The sequence below is a fragment of the Mus caroli genome, unplaced genomic scaffold (assembly GCF_978045245.1).
Source record: "Mus caroli unplaced genomic scaffold, Mus_caroli_1 scaffold_6, whole genome shotgun sequence".
NCBI classification, from domain to species: domain Eukaryota; kingdom Metazoa; phylum Chordata; class Mammalia; order Rodentia; family Muridae; genus Mus; species Mus caroli.
The window spans coordinates 151,255,061-151,273,650 of record NW_028227261.1 but is presented as its reverse complement, the minus strand read 5'-3'; the positions used below and the strand labels follow the sequence as shown (position 1 = coordinate 151,273,650).

The 18,590-nt window shown below is 43.5% G+C and overlaps 1 protein-coding gene across 2 annotated transcripts in view; it reads left to right on the top strand.

The window, feature by feature from the left end:
• The first annotated feature begins 486 nt into the window (after positions 1–486).
• Lyn (LYN proto-oncogene, Src family tyrosine kinase) overlaps positions 487–18,590 on the top strand; it is a 126,109-nt gene continuing 108,005 nt past the window's right edge. Inside the window, exon 1 of one of the 2 annotated variants that reach the window (XM_085839511.1) lies at positions 487–795. The gene's annotated coding sequence lies outside the window, so the exon portion shown is untranslated. The remainder of the gene's footprint in view (positions 796–18,590) is intronic. The other variant, XM_085839510.1, reaches the window with a different exon arrangement.

Sequence of the window (18,590 nt, the reverse complement as noted above, 5' to 3'; positions counted from 1 at the left end):
CATTTTCCTGGAAGCTTTCAGCTATCGACACGCCCTTTAACTCCATAGCGAGTTCCCACTCCTCATTCCAGTGAATATCTTCGCACTCCTTGTACACCTTTAAGGAATTTGATGTTTTGATTGTTAAAGCAAAGATTCCCCCCTCGCCGTACCCTGATCCCCTCCAAACATCTACTCGCTGATACGGTTTTTCTCTCTGGAAAGCTCCAAACACACACAGAGAGTGCTGCTTCTGCTCCCAAGACACAGTGCATTGAGGAGTTGGGTCCTAAGGAACAGCGAAGTAGGGTGAACGTTTTTCACGACCCTCGAGAACCTCTAGATCTTCCACGTAGCCCTAGGGGAGAATGTTGTTTCCGAGGCTGCCGCCACTCTCCCAACTTGCAGGCTGGGTCTCCAAAGTCTGTTTGCTTGTAAAACCCTGCGCGACGGCTACACCAAATACCAAACCTTGGACAGGAACCAAACGGTCACTTCCCCGCCCTCCCAGCACAGTATGCAAATTCGAGCACCAGGAAGTAGCTGGGACCTCTCGGCCAAGCCCAGCGACAGCCAGTTCCTCTCCCACCGAGCCGGGCCTGGGCGCCTCCTGGCCGACGTTCTGCAGCTAATAGGTTGCTGCAGGCCAGACACTGTTCCCCGAGCAGTGTGCCCGCAAGCCCCGGCCACGCGTCCTAAGACCCGGGCCCGCAGCTGCTTCCCAGGCGGGCCCCTCAGGGCTATCCCGTCGCGTGAACAGCTTTTAACCGAAGTCACCGTGGAGTTCCGCCGCCCCGAAACTTCCACCACCAGCGAGTATGTCGGGGGCTTGAGCGCAGGGTGGGTGCGTAGGGTGGAGCGGGCAGGGACCGGGGCTGGGTCATAGACCCGAGCACAGGTCGCTTTTTTGGCTTGGGACTCGGGGTTTCGGTGCAGCCACAGCGCCTGCAGCAGAGGTCGCGCACTGTTTCTTGGTGGCGCTCGCGCTGGCCCCGGGTGGTAAGAGCATCTAGACTCCTTCAGCCTTGGGAGACAGTGACTCGCCCAGGCGATCGAGCGGGGACGCGGGGGCGGCGACTCCGCAGGTGTCCGCAGCGGAGCGGAGCGGAGGCGTGGTGGGCGGTGCGCACCGGGTGGGCGCCCCTGGGTCCTTGTCGTCGAGTCTCTCCCATGCCCCTTTCCAGCTTCTCTTGCCTGGCAGAGAAGCCTGAGTCCACTCCGAAAGGGAGCGCGGTGGGGATTCCAGAGTGAGTCACCTGGGATCCAGTATTTAGTCTCCAGATAGGACCTTGAGTCCCCAGGGATGAGAAGGGGGGTTTGAACCCAGCCCCTCTCTAAGGGTGGCTGACAGCTGAGGTCCCTGGTGACTCAAGGCAAGGTGGTGACGTCGAACGGCTGCCACAGAGGCTGGAGCTCGACCTCCCGAGTAGCTCGACTTCTGTCAGCAGGCAGAGGAGTAGTCCAACGCCTTGGCCAAGAGGAAGCTAGAGTTATTTTAAGAATTCAGGGATGCCTTTCCTTCTGAATGGGGGAAGGGTGTGTGCGACAGTTCCCACTTGCCCGCCTTATCTTGGCTGACTATAGTGACTTCCCTATGCTGTTGGTATAGGTTTTTTTTTTTTTTTTTTTTTTTTCCAATAGTCCCCGCTACTTGGGGTGCTTGTGATTGTCTCTTCATTTATTGGAGTACCGGTGATTTTGTTACTTATGCTAATCCGCCCAACTTCTTTGCTGTTCAGAATCCAGGTGGGAATCTAGGCCATGCATTCTCTCAGTTTGTATGTGACTGCGGATTATTGAAGTTCCCTGTTTGGGTTTCCGCCTGATTGACTCTGAACCTACTTCATAGGTTTAGTACACTGAAGGTCCTTGGACACTCTACGTATTATATAAATGCTACTTGGTACAACTGATCATCTATAAAATCGGAGGCCTTTGGTGGTTGGCAGTTTGGTGATTTTTAAACCTGAGACCACATGTCTGAGTGAGCTAACTGACTTTTGAAAATCTATTTAATAAAACATCTGAAATGTGTGCTGCCTCAGAGGTTCCTGAGATCCCCCCAGTTCAAGAGATCTTAAGACCTAATGTGGAAGACGATGGACTCTTTGCTCCGAAGCTAGGCTGTCTGTAGGGTGTTTTCTCTCTGTGGAGTTAACACCCATAACATGTTTTAGGGAAATAGGCTATGCCCTGTGGGTGCAGGAGCTTCCTGTGGCCCTTCTTAAATGAAATGAAACTCCCCTCCCCTCAGGATTGCTGCCTATCCAGGTCCTCATTTGGAGAAAGGCAGGGTGATTTGGGGGTTTTGTTGTTTTTAAAATTCAGCTCCCAAGAGCCTTGGTTATGATCCTTTTGGGCTGTATGTAAGTGGAGTAACTTTATGAGCCTGGAAGAGGACAGTAGATGTGGAGGAAGAGAGCTCAGGAGTTGTGTTGTAGTCACTGTTTGCCAGAGCTGAAGTTTTGGACCAGTTACTTGGGCCATGGACTGAGTCAGCATTCCTCAAGGCAGCATCAGTTATATTGATATATGTCCATGTTCATGGGCTCTTCATCCAGACAATGTCAATGCCAAGACAACAACGTTATCTCTCTTGTCCCACATGAAGTCCTAGTGCCTGTTGCCTGATAAGTGCTCAGTGACTTAGAAGGAGGAAGGAAGGTTGCCTACTGGACACATGGAGTTGGGGTCTTCTGTCTTGGTTTCTGTAACAAGGGTAGGAGGACATTTTAGAATGGCACCGGAACCTTCGATGGAAATCCCTGGTCAGGACTGTTCTCTGCATGCCTTGGATAAAACACGACAGTTTCTATAGAGGCAGTCACCCTAATTTATCTTAGAGTCTTTGGTTGATTTGTGATACTTCCCTTCCATGGCCAGTGCCTTCCTTTTAGCAGAAAAAGTAGTCTTGCATAGCTTGGCAAATCGGAGACTTTCAAGACCTCCTAGTTCCTGCAGTGTTTCTGTTCAGCAAAAAAAATTACAGGAACACCTGAGATTAGAGTTTGTTCTTACAGAGATACTACTTGGAACCATATAATAAACCTGCACTGATTTCATAAATAGGAATACAATATGCACACATATACAGCATAAGACATTGTTACAGGTCACTGGGACCAGTGATCCCTCGGATACTTAGATTAACACAGCACTGAAGGACATTAACCAGTGACATATTCGCAATGTCCAGCCTGGAGTCCTTCTGAGCAGTTCTTAGCGATGAAGATGATTCTTTATTTTATTTATTTGTTTGTTTGCTTGCTTGCTCAGAAGTCACTGTTTGTGACTTCTGAGGCTTTCTCAATGCTGACTTCATTTGGACCCCCTCATGGATCCCTACAGGATAGGCCAGGGCAGACATGAAAAAGAGATTCAGGAGTTTATCTTCGTTAAAAGGTTAAATGGTCTTTGGATATTATAGGTATGTTTTTCCTACTTTGCCAGTAGTTAATTACTTAAAATAAATTTATTATTCAATGCACATTTGTGAAAGTGAACTATGAAGCAATTTTCTTTACTTATTTGGTAAGTTTTTTTTTTTAAACTAAGTATGAGAATATGTTGAAGTAGGTCTCCAGGAAACCATCTTCTATATTTTCAGAAATGTGTCCTCTTAGGTGTGGACAGTCCATACTATTTGCTATGGTGAAAACCTGTATATCAGCTGTAACTGCCTTGATTATAACACTAAGTAGTTAACCAGAAATGTCCAAGGACTAACTGTCAAAAGAATTCTCTGCCATTGCTGGAAATATCTTGGCCACGAACTCTACCGGCTCTTAATGCTTGTTAGAATAAGAGCACCGTTCATCCAAAATGTGGACACTGTGCCCCTTCTTAGAATTGGGAACAAAACACCCATGGAAGGAGTTACAGAGACAAAGTTTGGAGCTGTGATGAAAGGATGGACCATCTAGAGACTGCCGTATCCAGGGATCCATCCCATAATCAGCTTCTAAACGCTGACACCATTGCATACACTAGCAAGATTTTGCTGAAAGGACCCAAATATAGCTGTCTCTTGTGAGACGATGCCGGGGCCTAGCAAACACAGGAGTGGATGTTCACAGTCAGCTATTGGATGTATCACAGGGCTCCCAATGGAGAAGCTAGAGAAAGTACCCAAGGAGCTAAAGGGATCTGCAACCCTATAGTTGGAACAACATGATGAACTAACCAGTACCCCGGAGCTCTTGTCTCTAGCTGCATATGTATCAAAAGATGGCCTAGTCAGCCATCACTGGAAAGAGAGGCCCATTGGACTTGCAAACTTTATATGCCCCGATATAGGGGAATGCCAGGGCCAAAAGAATGGGAATGGGTGGGTAGGGAAGTGGGGGGCGCTATGGGGGACTTTTGGGATAGCATTGGAAATGTAATTGAGGAAAATATGTAATAAAAAATATTAAAAATTAAAAAAAAAAGAGCACCGTTCATGATGAAGATAGAAAAGCCTTAAGACCCATGTAGAAGACCATGTGTCTGACTTTCTGGGTGTCTGCTGTGGGCAAGCCAGAGTCCCAGGATTCATGTATAGTCATTGCTTCCTATCTTTTAATGAAGAGAAGGAAATGGAAGAGGAAGCTGCTTTTCCAGTCAGAAATACTGAAATATTTCTACAGCTGCCCAGTTTCCTGATGCTTAAATTGTGAAACTGAACTCTGTCGTCATTTCTAACATTTAAGTTCCTATTTGAGGGGAGACACTCAAGTGTAAGAACTGGGTGGCTACTGAGGGATTAGGAAGTGTGTAACGAGTCAGTGTCAAGACTTATGCCGTCGCTTATCTTGTCTTGAGATAACTAGAAAAACTTTCCTGTAATGTTGAATAACAAGTTTACATAATTATAGCAAATTTTGGCAAGTACAGTCTGCCATAGCCTTAGTTCTTCATTCTTAGTCATTCGATCTTTTCTTCATTTTGCTCCGGCTCTCCTTCTCCATCCCTCTTATTGGATAAGCCATTGAATTTGTTGTTTGCCATGAAACTACTTCTTGAAAGTTGTGTTCAGAGTTGAGACACAGTTCTTTGGAAGTTCTGCTGACTTTACTGTGTTTTATCAACTGTTGATGCCTTTCCAGGGTAACTCCTGCCATCTTACAAAAACATTCTTCTCCCCCTACCCCGTGATTGGCGTGATGCTAGTTGACCAATTATGAGACGGGATTATACCTGTGCTCATTATTGCACCCACAGACACTGGTACCCACAATTACAGTTCATAAGACTGAGATTCCCTAATTGGTGTTGTTATAAATAGTGTCATATAAAACCACACAGATGCGAAAATACAGTCATTTGTCTTGTTTTCAAGACCTGATCTCAAACACCCCCAACATACCTCAAACTCACTATGGAACTGAGGATGACCCTGAAGTCCTGATGTACCTTCCCTCCTTTTAAGGGTAGGATTGCAGGTGTGTGACACCATGTCTGGCTCACACATCAGTTTGAGAGACAATTTCCTAAATATTTTATTGACCAAGGGGGAGCCTTTCTATATGTGTAGCTTGGACTGTTTTTCAGTTTGTTTTATTTTTCTTTCCTACAGTTTATACTTCAAAGTCATTATTTTCCTTTGTGCTTAATCTCACCTTTTTGTAGGCATCCAAAATGTCCCTGGTGACCTTTCTGACTCCAGGCCACCTTGACTGGAAGCTACTCTTAAACATACTTCCTCTAGTTCTGTCCTCACTCTGTACTCGTAAAACATTTGTTGTGAATCTATACCAATTTGAAGGTAATACTTTTGAGTGCAGAGTCCACAGGGGAAACTGCAGAGGTGGGTCAGTGTTCACTCTGGTTCCTGAAGTCCTGGAGGCTACTTGGTTCTTGGTCCAAGTAGGTGCCCCACTCTTCCTGTAAGTGTTAACTCCCATGAGGCCAAGGGAATGGAGAAACTGGTCTCTGTGAGGCTCTCTGAGGAGGGAGGACCACTTCTGCTTTCCACGGGAAAGCTGTGTTGCTGAGAACAGAACTCAGCTGAAGGGAGAAGGCACAAAGGAAGTGATACCCCCACACCCTGCACCATCCAGTCATTTGCCTGTGGGGGCCCCTCCCTTCAAACCACTCAGAATTGCTTTTCCCTTGGGGTTCCTTTTACCAGCCTTGCTTGGTCTGCAGGTTCATTGCCAACTTTCCTTGGAGGGAGACAAGGGGATGAATGGAGGGAGGGGAGGGGAAAGAGAGGGAGAGTGAATAAGAGGGGGAGAGGGTGCAGACTCGTCCCAGGCAAAGACCTCCAGCAGGAAGTTATATATTTTGAAATATACAGTCTTGATTTTTCCAGCACCAGAAAGATGTATGTTTTGAAATTTCCCCTCATGGAAACTCAAAAGAAGATTTCGCAATCTTTAATGTTCTCACTATACAAGATCTTGACTATAGTACTTTAAGGATGTTTTTAAAGTTCCTGAATTACAGTCTTTTGTTAAACTCTTGGAATGCAGCAGTATTTTCAAACCTCCACAAGCATAATCTCTGTCTTAGAAATATACTTAGCTTATGTCTATAGCACATAAAAACCAAGCAGACAAGCAGATGGACATTTAAACCATGACTGAGGGGCTTTTCCTTTGTACCAGGGGTTGGGAGTCCTGCGCCCTCTTCAAGAGCTATATTGAGCTGCAAGTGAGCAGAAGTGAACCTGGGTCTGGCTGAAGATGTAGTAAAGAAATGCAGATTCAGCTGGCTAGGGTGATACAGACCTGTAGTACCAGCTATTCAAGAGGCTGAGGCAAGAGGGTCATTTGAACTTGGGAGTTTAGGGCCAGCATGACCAAAATAATGAGATCCCATTTAAAAACCAAACCAAGCAATCCAAATACAAATTAAGAGGCATGTACCGTGTAGTTTTTGCTACCCTGCTTTATGATCCAGGCAAACAGTGCTTCCAGCCCCACCCAGGTTCCCTTGGATCTGCAGATGAAACACACACACACACACACTAACTTATTTTTCAACCTGCCTTATGGATCAATTGCTGGGCGCTTCTAATCTCCCGCTGCTTATGTGCCCTTCCCAATATTCTTAGCTCAGCACCTGAAATCTGCCCTAAACTTTAGTTATCTTCTCCTTGTTCAGCATCCCACAGCTTCCCTCAGCTTTAGCTGTGTTTCTAATCTCTGCCTGAGAGAACGGTCTATGGTTGCTCCACCGGAGATCTCAACATGGCTGGTCACCTTTTCTCTCTCCAAAGCATATTGAAAATCTCCCCCTTCTCCTGCATCTGCTAGCTTGCCTGCCAGTACCTGGAACTCCAGCCTCTTTCCTTCTGCCCAGCAATTGGCTGGTGGCATCTTTAGTGATCAATCAAGAGCTAACTGGGAACAGGACCTTAGCATCAGACCCACCTGCTACATGGCCATACAAGGGCAGATGTCTCCAAATGTAAATGCCTCAGATAGCATTTGATTATGATTCCTTATATGGCAAAATGCCCCCCTCCACCCAATCATGTGTGTGTGTGTGTGTGTGTGAGTGTGTGTGTGTGTGTGTGTGAAGTGAACATGTATGGAGGCCTGAGGTTGGGACTCCGTATTCACAGTTTCTATCATTCTTTTAGGGCAGGGTCTCTCAGTCAAACCCAGAGCTCACTAGTACAGCTAGTCTTGCTAGCCAGCCAGTGTCTTGGGCATTATGTCTGCCTTTCAAGACTGGAATCACCTGTATGCAGATTCTGTGGCCCCTTGTTTCAGCAGGAACTGCTTTAGCCTTGGAGCCATCTCCCCAGCCCCCAAGGTGTTCTTTAAAAGCTGAAGACAACTGAGGAATGCTGAGAGTGGGAGAAGTAGCCTTCCAGGGAAAAGCCCCCTAATTGCTTATGTAATACCAGCAGTAGGCCCTGAGAGCAGATGCTTACAGATAACATTATACTGACTGAGCAGGTTGCATATACACACACACACACACACCACCACCACCAACAACAACAACAATTAAAGAATAAAAAGTCATGAATTTGTGAGCAATGCATGGTAGTCATTAAAGGAAGGAAATTGGAGGAAATGGTGTAATTATATTATAATCCCCCAAAATTATAAAAAAATAAACCTTAAAACAGTTTTAACTGATACATTAAAATTGTACACATTTGTGAAGTAGCCTGAGATGTTTTAATATAGGTATGTCTACATTCTATAATGTTTAAGTGGGTATGAATCTGTCCCACCATAATTTGCATGTGGGATGCTCTCTAAACTCTCTGTGCTTAAGGCTTCACTCCCAGCTTGCTACTGTGTAGAGGAAGTGGGAATTCCCAGAGGAGGAACTCATGGGAGGTCTTGAGGTCATTTTTGCTTCACTAGTAGAAGCTGTAGTTGGTTCTCAGGCTTCCCTCTTCCTCTGCTGTATTTCACAGTGATGAGATGAGTGTGTTTTCTGCGCCACATGCTTCATCCACAATGTGCCTCTTTGTCATAGGCCCAAAGCATAGGGGTCAATGGATCATGGACTGCTCCACTCCGAATTAGATACCAAAACAAAATGCTTCCTTTCATAATAAATAAATAAATAAATAAATAAATAAATAAATAAATAAATAAAAAGCTAGCTAAATACAAACCGATAGGTAATATGATAGCATTCCTTAAATTACTGATTGGTGAAAAATAGCATTTAAAAGCTCTGCATATCAATTTTTTTATTCTAAAGTCTTCATAGTGGTCTTTTTCTGGAGGATGAATGAGTCATTTATTTATTTACTGTGGCTAAATCTGGGGCATTGTGTGTAGTAAGCAATCATCCTACCACCTACCTATCTTTTCCAACTCTTATCCTTATTTTGTTTCACATCTATTTATTTACATATTTGTGTGATACAGGCAAGCATTCTATCACCAAACCCAATCTCAGTCCCTTTAAAAATCCTCAGAGGTGATTATATTACTCACACAAAGGATCTCCTTCATCCCTCCCAGAAAAAGGAGGAGAGGAAACAGAAAAAAAAAAAAAAAAAAAAAACCCTGGTGCAGAGCTCCAGTTTCTGCTTAGAAGATGGATGTGAAATGCCCAGGATGCTGCTAAAGCCCACACACAAAGGGTAGCCTGCTGTGTTGTCTGCTCCACTGCTTTGTCAGCCTATAAGTAGAAAGACAAGGCTGACAAAGGATATTCTTTCATGACAAAAAAGGAGTAAAAATACCCCAAATCAGGATAATGGGAAACCCTTTCAATAAATGCATTTTGGGTTAATAATATATTATCTTGAAAGTGTCTCTCTAAGTTGTCCAGACTGGCCTTAAATTGAACAGAATACACACAATTTCTAACAAATAGCAGTACAAGGAACCTCAGACACAGTGATTGCAAAAGGTAGGGAGATCAGGGAACTAGAGTAGCCTGCAGGCTGCCCTTAAGGATGGCGCTGTTGTCCTTATTATCTATGGATAATTGGTTCCAGGACTGATGTGTTTATAAAAAGATAAAGAGAAAAGGAATATGTTCTACAGAGGGGTGTGGTGAGGTATGGGGAAAGGAGATGTCTCAGCGAGCCCATGCTGAGGCATCCCTTCCCCATGAGACCCGTCATGGTATAGTATAGAATAGAGTTTATTCAGGGCATGGGGAGGAGAGTTAAGAGGGTAGTAGAGGCAGATAAAGGCAGAGAGAGGAAAGAGTAGAGAAATAGAGGCTGGCCATGAACACGTGGGAGGGGGAGAGGGGTGCAACAGGAAGGGGGGAGAGCAAGAGCAGGAGAGAAGCAAGAGATCAAGAGAGGGACCCTTTTATAGTGGGTCAGGCCTACTTGGCTGTTGCTAGGTAACTGTCAGGTGGAGCATACCTGGCTGTTGCCAGGTAAATATGGGGTGGAGTTTAGAAAGAAATCTAACAAGGACCACTCAAGGATGTGTTTGTGTGTGACCTCACTTACTCTCTGGAGTTCACGGAGCCATCTCTAGATTACATATTATGCCTAAAACAATATATAATGTGAAGATACTTGTTAGATGATATTGTTTTTAAAATTATTTATTATTTTATGTATATGAGTATATGTAGCTGTCTTCAGACACACCAGAAGAGGGCATCAAGTCCTGTTTCAGAAGGTTGTGAACCACCATGTGGTTGCTAGGAATTGAACTCTGGACCTCTGAAAGAGCAATCAGTTTTCTTAACTGCTGAACCATCTCTCAGACCCATAAAAAAAAAAAAGTCTACACTTGTTCAGCAGTGCCATGTGAATATTTTCTGTCAGTAGTTGGTTGAATCTGCAGATGTGAAATCATGGATATCAAGGCCGAGAGTAATTGTGAGCTACATTCCAGAAATGTAAATATGGAGAATGTTTTCTTCTCTCTATCCTCCCTCCCCTCTTTCCCTGTCTTCCACTCACCTTGCTCCCTCCCCCTCTCCTTCCTCCCTCCTTCCCTCTTTACTTCCTCCCTTTGCTTTTTCTTTCCTTCTTGGAGATAAAGTCTCCAAGATACCCTAGGCCGCCTGCAGTTAGATTGCTGTCCTTTCCCCCCGAGTTCTCCCATGTGCCGAGAGGATAGGTTTGTACCATCATGTCCTGCTTTAGGAACAGACTGAACTTATTTTTATTTTTTGATACATATCTTTCTATATATCCTAGGCTAATCGTGCACTTGCTGTGTAGCCTAAGCTGACACAAATATCCTTACTCTTCCTGCCTCAGCCTCCTGAGTTCTGGGTTTATATGTGTGTGTCATCATGACTGGCCAGAGCATTTCCTTAGAAAGTTCTGTGATGTTCAGTGATCCATTTAGCTAACTTTTCTGGAGTACCTCCTGGGAGTCCAGATGGTGTTGATGGAAATACACATGGCCGGACGATGGTGGTGCACACCTTTAATCTCGTCACTTGGGAGGCAAAGGCAGGCAGATTTCTGAGTTTGAGGCCAGCCTGGTCTACAATGTGAGTTCCAGGACAGCCAGGGCTATATACAGAAACCCTGCCTCAATAAAACAGAAACAACAAAACAAAACAAAACAAAACAAAACAAAACAAAACAAAACAAAACAAAACAAAACAAAACAAAGGAGGAAGACACACTGTGAATACCCAGGATTGGATCCTGATGAAAGAGCGGTCCAGCTCTGTCACTAAACCTTGTCCTAGAATCTGTAATAAGCCTTGACAGGAGAGTCCCTGACTAAAAATGATGGATTTTAAAAAAGGAAAGGAGAACTTTTAGTAAGGAACAGCCCCTTTCAGTTAAAGGCAGCATCCTGTCACTCTTTTTAAAGCATCTATCTATCTATCTATCTATCTATCTATCTATCTATCTATCTATCTATCTATCTATCTATCTACCTACCTATCTACTTATCATCAATTTATTATCTATCTATCTATTTATCTGTCTGTCTGTCTGCCTAGGTTTCTCAACAGGGTTTCACTGTGTAGCTCTGGCTGTCTTGGAACTCACTCTGTAGACCAGGGTGGCCTTAAACTCAAAGAGATCCATCTGCCCTGTCTCTGCCTCCTGAATTCTGGGGATTAAAAGCATGTGCCACCACTAGCTGTAAGAAGATATTTATGATGTAAAAGAAAGAGGCAGCTAGCACTTCCATAGATTTAGAGAGGTGGGTGAGTAACTGAAAGACTCAAAGGGTGTTCCACAGAGGTTAACTCGAAGCTAGAAAATATCTGTTGCTGCTTGTTTTGAGAGCTATAGACTTTACCTGGGATCTGCAAGTTGATATATGATAGCCACTCTAACTACTCCAAGTAATGTTGGCCTTGCCCAAAAGTTTGTCTACATGCCATTTGAATAAGAGATCTAGATTTTGGGGCAGTCACCAATCTTTGCCATTCAGTTTAAAGGAGAGACTATTGTGATTTAACAATCTGAGACCAGCCCTATAACTTATATCTTACTAAGATCATCACCACAACTGGGAACAGTAGTTGGTTAAAACTAAGCAACCACTTACATAATTAGGTATCGTGTATTGAGCACCCACTGCAACGATTACCTGTGAGATTCTTTTCATCTTCAACTATAATAGAGTTTGGAGTGTCATTCTGATGACTCTGGGGCTGACCCTTCCTAGCTGTAGGTTGCTGGAAATTTACTGGCCATGCTAGCCTCTGGGAGCTTACGTTAAACCTCAGAGATTGGTAGTAAGGGATCCAGGTTGTGATAGATTCCAAGCTGGCTTTGAAACATAGAGCTAATGTTCTTTAGAATGTTATAAGTGTTAGTGAAACGGCACAAAAGTTGTTCAGTGTGGTTACTCAAAAGCAAGAAATAAAAAAAAAAATAAAAATAAAAATAAAGGAGAAGGAGAAAAGAAACTGATGGCCAGGATGTGGAGAAACTTGAGTCCTTAAGCATTCATATTGGACAAGTCAAACGGGGCGGCCATTAAGGGCAGTTCCTCAAGAAATGACACAGCAATCCCACATCTGGGTGTATACCCAAAAGTGGGGATTTTGAGTGATGTATGCCCATCCATGTTCAGTGCAAAGTAATTCAGAATAACCAAGGAGCAAAGGGAATTGTGCTATACATATAGCAGGCCATTCAGCCTAAAAGGGAAAGAAATGCTGGTCCTTGATGTCCTTGATAAAAGAACCCTGAGGATGTTTTCGTAGTGAAACAGGCCAGTTACCAAAGAAAAAATACTGTGTGATTGCTCTTATAGTCATGGACTAGTCAATCCACAATGGACTAACCAATAAATAGGATGGTAGCTTCCAGGGGCTCTGAGGAGGTGGGGATGGGGAGAGATTCTTTAATGGGCAAATTTTCAAGCTGAAAAGGGTTCTGAAGATAGATTATAGCAATGGCTGTGCTAGTGAGTTACAGCCTTAAAATAGTTCAGGAATACATTTTATACTATGCATATTTTTGCTAAAAAAAAATCTAAAGAATAATTTTAAAAAGTTTATGTGCAGAAATAAGGACTGAGAGTGGCTTTGAGGATCCATCAGTGAGTTTGATAAATGATCTTTTTTTCTGACTCAGACTTGCCTAACAAGCGGGTTGCTGTGTCTGTCTTTGGTGTCTTAGGGCTTCTATTGCTGTAATAAAAAAAAATAAAAATAAAAAAAAATAAAACCACGACCCAAAGTAACTTAGGGAGGAAAGAGTTTATTTCACTGTATACTGCCATATGACAGCCCGTCATCATAGGAAGTTAGAGCAAGAACTCAAGGCAGGAACTGAAGCAGAGGTCATGGAGATTGCTGCTTACTGGCTTGCTCCCCATGGCTTAGCCTGCTCTCTTATGCCATCCAGGACCATTTGCCCAGGGATGTCACTGTCAACAGTGAGCTGAGCACTCCCAAATCAATCATTAATCAAGGCAGTACTCTCACAGACTTGTCTACAGGCCAATGTTTTGGAGGCATTTTCTCAAAAGTCTCCCTTTCCAGTTATGTCTTGGCTTGTGCCAAGTTGACACAAACCAACCACCACAGTGGAATACTTAATCACCTCATTCAGTGTAAGACCTTGCACATTTCTGACAAAGTAGTATGCTGGCAATGAGTAGAGAGAAGTTAGGATAACGAGAAAGGTTTACTGTAATAGAGCCTGTGCTGTAGAAGGTAAGGAGAAAGGCTCTTTCCCTTTTTATAACAATCCAGTTTGTTTGCAGGCATCTAACCTGTGAAATAGAGTCTCAGTCCTTAGAGGGTCATCATGGATTTCCCTAGAGAACCCTGTAGAGTTCATTGGATTAATGGCTTCTAAAGGTACTTTCTGACCTAATGATTCTACTGTTTCTCATTGACTCTATTTCCTCCTCTCTGGTAAGCATTTCACTACTGAGCTACATACACAGCTTGAAAAAATGCACGCACGCACTCTCTCTCTCTCTCTCTCTCTCTCTCTCTTATTATTTATTTGTTTATGTGCATTGGGACGGGTTCATTGCCCATTGGTGTACATATGGAGGTCAGAGGTTGATGCCAGGTGCCTTCCTCAATCATTTCTCCATCTTATTCTCTTAAGATAAGAGTCTCATTGAACCTGGAGCTCATAGTTTCTGCTAAATTGGCTCATCAAGGGTCTTCTTGTCTCCGTTTCCCCCAACATTGGGGTTTCAGGGAAGTGTCACCTCACCTGGTTTTTCTCATGGGTGCTACTGATATAAACTCAGATTCTTAGGAGTGTACAGAAAGATATCCAACCCCTTGTTGGAAGTCTTCCTCATAGATTTCAGGTTTTTTTTTCCCATGGTGGAGCATCTTATGTTACCTCACACAGTGTAGAAAAGTACAGAAAGAGATGTCTGGTGCAGTGCAAGCTTTGGGGCAAGGACAACCTGACCAAGAAGCCACCATGCTGGGATGGGACTGTCCATTCCCACACAGGACTGCCTATCTGCCCCAGAGCTGTCTCACAGGTATCTACCTTCCTGCTTCTCATTTAAGTTCAGTTTTCAAGGCAGGTAGATTTTTAACAACCCAGTGTAAGAAACTGAAAATCAAAACAAAGCCAGTTGGTCTCACAAAGAAACAGATTTTCACGCTGTGTGTCTGGCTGATGCCAGAATCTCTGCATGTTGGGCTTACTGCCATTTGAGAAGAAAGCAGGTCTTGCCCTGTTATACACTCTGGCTTTGCAGTTGTATTTCTCACACTTCAGTTCGATCTGTGCCTTATTTAAATGCTTTTTATTTATCCATTAACTAGAAAACTTAGTTGCTATGTATGCATAGGTTATTTTCCTACCCAGTTCTCACAGTGAAGCTAATTCCCAAATGCATATGTGCCAGTGTGATGGGTGGTTTCTACTGACTCACTGATATCAGGCATCCTGTGAACGACACAGTGCCAGTGTCTGCACTAGCCTTTGAAACTCTGTGGATTCAGAAATTCTCTTCTGAGGTTAAATCAGACCCATATTCTGATGTCAAAGAACACAGCATCTTCATTACTGGCTGTTCAGTTTCTGTGTGGGCTACTTTGCATATTTCATTTCATTGGGGGGAGAGAAGCATAATTTAACCTGTGGAATTTGTTAATCCATGAAGCTGTGCTTTATTTATTCATCATTCAGAAAACATGTCTTGGATGCTCGGCACTCATAAATATGCATGTGATTAGCTGGCAGTTATAGCCACTGGCTCTCAAAAGCAGAGTTGTTCCATATATAAAGCCAAGCCTCCACACCCTTGCCTCTGTATCTTCATTTGTAACCAAATTTGGATTGAAAATATTTTCAAAATTTGCTCTGGTACAAGCAACTACAGTTCTTTTGGTTGTTATTACCTGAATAACATAGTATATTAGCTACTTACACAATACTTACAATGTATTAGGTATCATAAATAATCAAGAGATGATCTCAAGTACATAGTAAGTGTGCATAGATTATAACTATGTTATATAACAGATTTGAACATCCACAGATTTGGGCAACTATAGACTTTATACCTTGTTGTCCCACTGATATTAAGAGATAGCTGTACTCAGAAATTAAAGTGTTTCTAAAAATTGAATGAAAAGGCTACATTTTCATTTCAAATAAAATATGTGCATACCAGACAGTGGGATTGTAGGGAAGCTATTTTTTCTGGGCAGCATTTCAAAGTGACAGCCTGCAGGGGTGCTGAGCCTGTGAATGGACAGCTCACAGCCCTTGACTTCAGTTCATTTCTCCTCTCTAGAGAGACTGAGGTTCAGCATCTGCATTCCGACTGCCAGGGCCTGTTGGCAACCACAGATGCTGCTGCCAAGGACTGAGCAAGGAGTGAGTCCTTGGGATAGAGGAGAGTGTGGGACCCAGGAGCCTGAGCAGAACAGAGTTATTTCCAGGGGAGGAAGTGGAGCCTCAGTTGCGTATCAGGAAGACAGCAGAAACAGCACCTTAGTTGGATTCCTGCTTCTCTTGGCAAAGACATAGATTAGTACCAAGATAAGTTGTGATAAATGCCCACTGTCACTAGGGTGTGTGATGTCAAAGCTGAGGTTCAGCAACTGGAGTGTGGTGCAGTTTTCCAATGTTGGAATAGTGACTGATGTTTCTTTAACTCTCCAGGCTTCGTTTTCGGTCATAAAAAATAGTACTAACAGAGGCTTGTCTGCTATTTCATCTAGTAGTTATAAAAGTGTTATGAAACTATGTGAACATCATCTTATTGTGACAAAGTACCCAAAGTATCAAATTTACACACAGAAAACACTACATTACTTCCTGAGTTTGATGTCATTGCTTGGGCCTCTGATGACGCTGTATAGCATAAGAGGAGTACGTGATGGACCAATCACACCTCATGAACCAAGCAACAAAGAGAAAGAGAGAAACAATGTCTCATGATCCCCAAGTGACCAGATGACCTCATGGAAGACTCAGCCACCTAAAAGATCTATATAACACATCTCAATATCACCACTCTGGGGAAGAAGGCCTTTGGGGGGGGGGGGACACTCATCTGAATTGTACTAATTTCTGGGAGTTTTTTGAGGACTCTTAACTTACGACAAACATTTGGCTATTGGTTGGTTGGTTGGTTGTTAGTCAGTTTTTCTATCTGTCTGTAGATGGGCTGTACAGTGCTGCCTAAAGTGTTTTGGAATTCTTGGACTTAAGCAACCCTTCTGCTTCGGTCTCTTAGGTTCAGACTACAGGTCCATTCCACCGTGTTTGACCAGGTGGTTGTGGTTTGACTGAACTGTAGTATCCCCAGCTTTTCTCTATTGTAACAGTCCCCCAACTCCCCCTTGTGCACATCACCTTGCCCTGTCTTGCATTTTTACATCATAACCATGTTGATGTAGTTGAAGAAGTTGAGATTTATGTACCTCAAGTAAAATTCACTCTTAAGAAGTTAGGGCAGGTTTGGGGAGATAATTCAGTCTATAAAGTGTTTGCTGAGAAAGCATGAGGAACTGAATTTAGATCCCCAGAACCCACGTAAAAACTGGCCCGCCATTACACTTCAGCAATCTCAGTGATGGAGAGACACACAAACGGATCCTGAAACTCACAGGCCAGCCAGCCTAGCTTGGCAGTGATCTCCAGGTCCTGTGAGAAGAGAAAGAAAGGAGGACACCTGATGTCAAGCTTTGGTCTCTGTGGGTGTATGCACATGTGTCAGCCCACAGACATACACTCACATGAACTTGTATACATGTAATAATCCCCCCACCCCCCCCCCCACACACACAGCAAGGCAGGAGACCAACTGGGGACAATTAGAGGTGTGGGCATGTGTGTTGGGTATAGGGGTCGATGGAGTTGTTTTTGTCCTTCTACTCTATGTGGCTTTTGGGGATTCAAACTCAGGTTGCCAGGCTTGTGTGGCAATCACCTTTTGCCCACTTAGCTACCATGCAGGCCCTTCTTTCTTTTTTGGTAGAGTCTCACTAGGTAGCACAGGCTGGCCATTAACTCAGGGTCCTCCTGCCTTAGCCCAACAGTCCTGGGATTGCAGATGTGTAACCAAGCCTGACAGGAATTTTTTCTGTATAGGAAAGCGTGTGTTTGCCTGGGGCGCATGCGCATATATATATATATATATATATATATATACATATATATATATATATATACACACACACACACACACACACATACAAACACACAACCTTGACTAATATAGCAAAGGTATACTCCTAGGTTCCTCACCTCTATTTAAAGTAGTTAAATGTAGAACCATGGTACTTGATCAGAGAATTGGCTTTACATAAGTTCAAGGACCACATAGACTCTCTGATTATATACTGACCTTAAACTATTTTTTTCCTCACAAAGTGATAAAGAACAACCATCAGTGTATTAAACTGTATTTGAGACAGGCATGGTGGTACATGTGGGTTACACTGGTCTACAGAGCTAGTTCCAAAACAGCCAGGGCTCCACAGGAAATCCTGTCTCAAAACATACAAACAAACAAACAAAAACAAAAACAAAAAAGCCCCCAGAAAACAAAAACCCAAACAAAAAAGCAAGCAAGCAAACAAAAAAGCCTCTGGTTCATTTTATTCTTTTTGTTGTTATATTAAAAAATCAGATTTTATATGGAGGAAAGTAGTGTTTTTCTATTGTATCTTTTGGACCTCTTTATTTCCTGTGTATAGTCATTGTGCCGGCATATATGGCTGTGTACTGCTTGTGTGCCTGGTGCTCAAGGAGGCCACAATAGTGCACTGGATTCCCTGAAAATGGAGTTAGCCACTGTGTGTGCTGGGAATTGAACACTGGGTCTTATGGAAAAGCAGCTAGTGCTTCTAACAACTGAGCCCTCTGACCAGCCCCTCTCCTGTGTCTTAGCCCAGACTTCTCCATTTCAAGTAAAGAACAGCTGAGGTGTCGCATCTGAGCAACCATTTAGGACCAGAGTGCTCTGGAACTTGGTTTTCAGCTTTTGAAATATATGCATCTATGAGACATCTTAGAGATGGGCTCTAAAGCCTGTACATGAAACCCATTGTGTCTGATGTGTGTCTTATACAGCCAGGAGGCTCAGTGGGCCTATGTTGTGACTGCAGCCTATCGCCTGAGATCAGGGCTAACATTTTCTTCTTGTGGCTTTCAGTGGTGCATGGATATTTCAGATTTTGGAGTATTTAAGGTTCATTACCCTGTTCATGCTTCTTAAAATGCCATGAAACTAATGCTCTACAGAGAAAGCCCACATTTGCGACTCCATTTGGGTCTATTTAGACATCAGGCTTCCTGTGAGGTG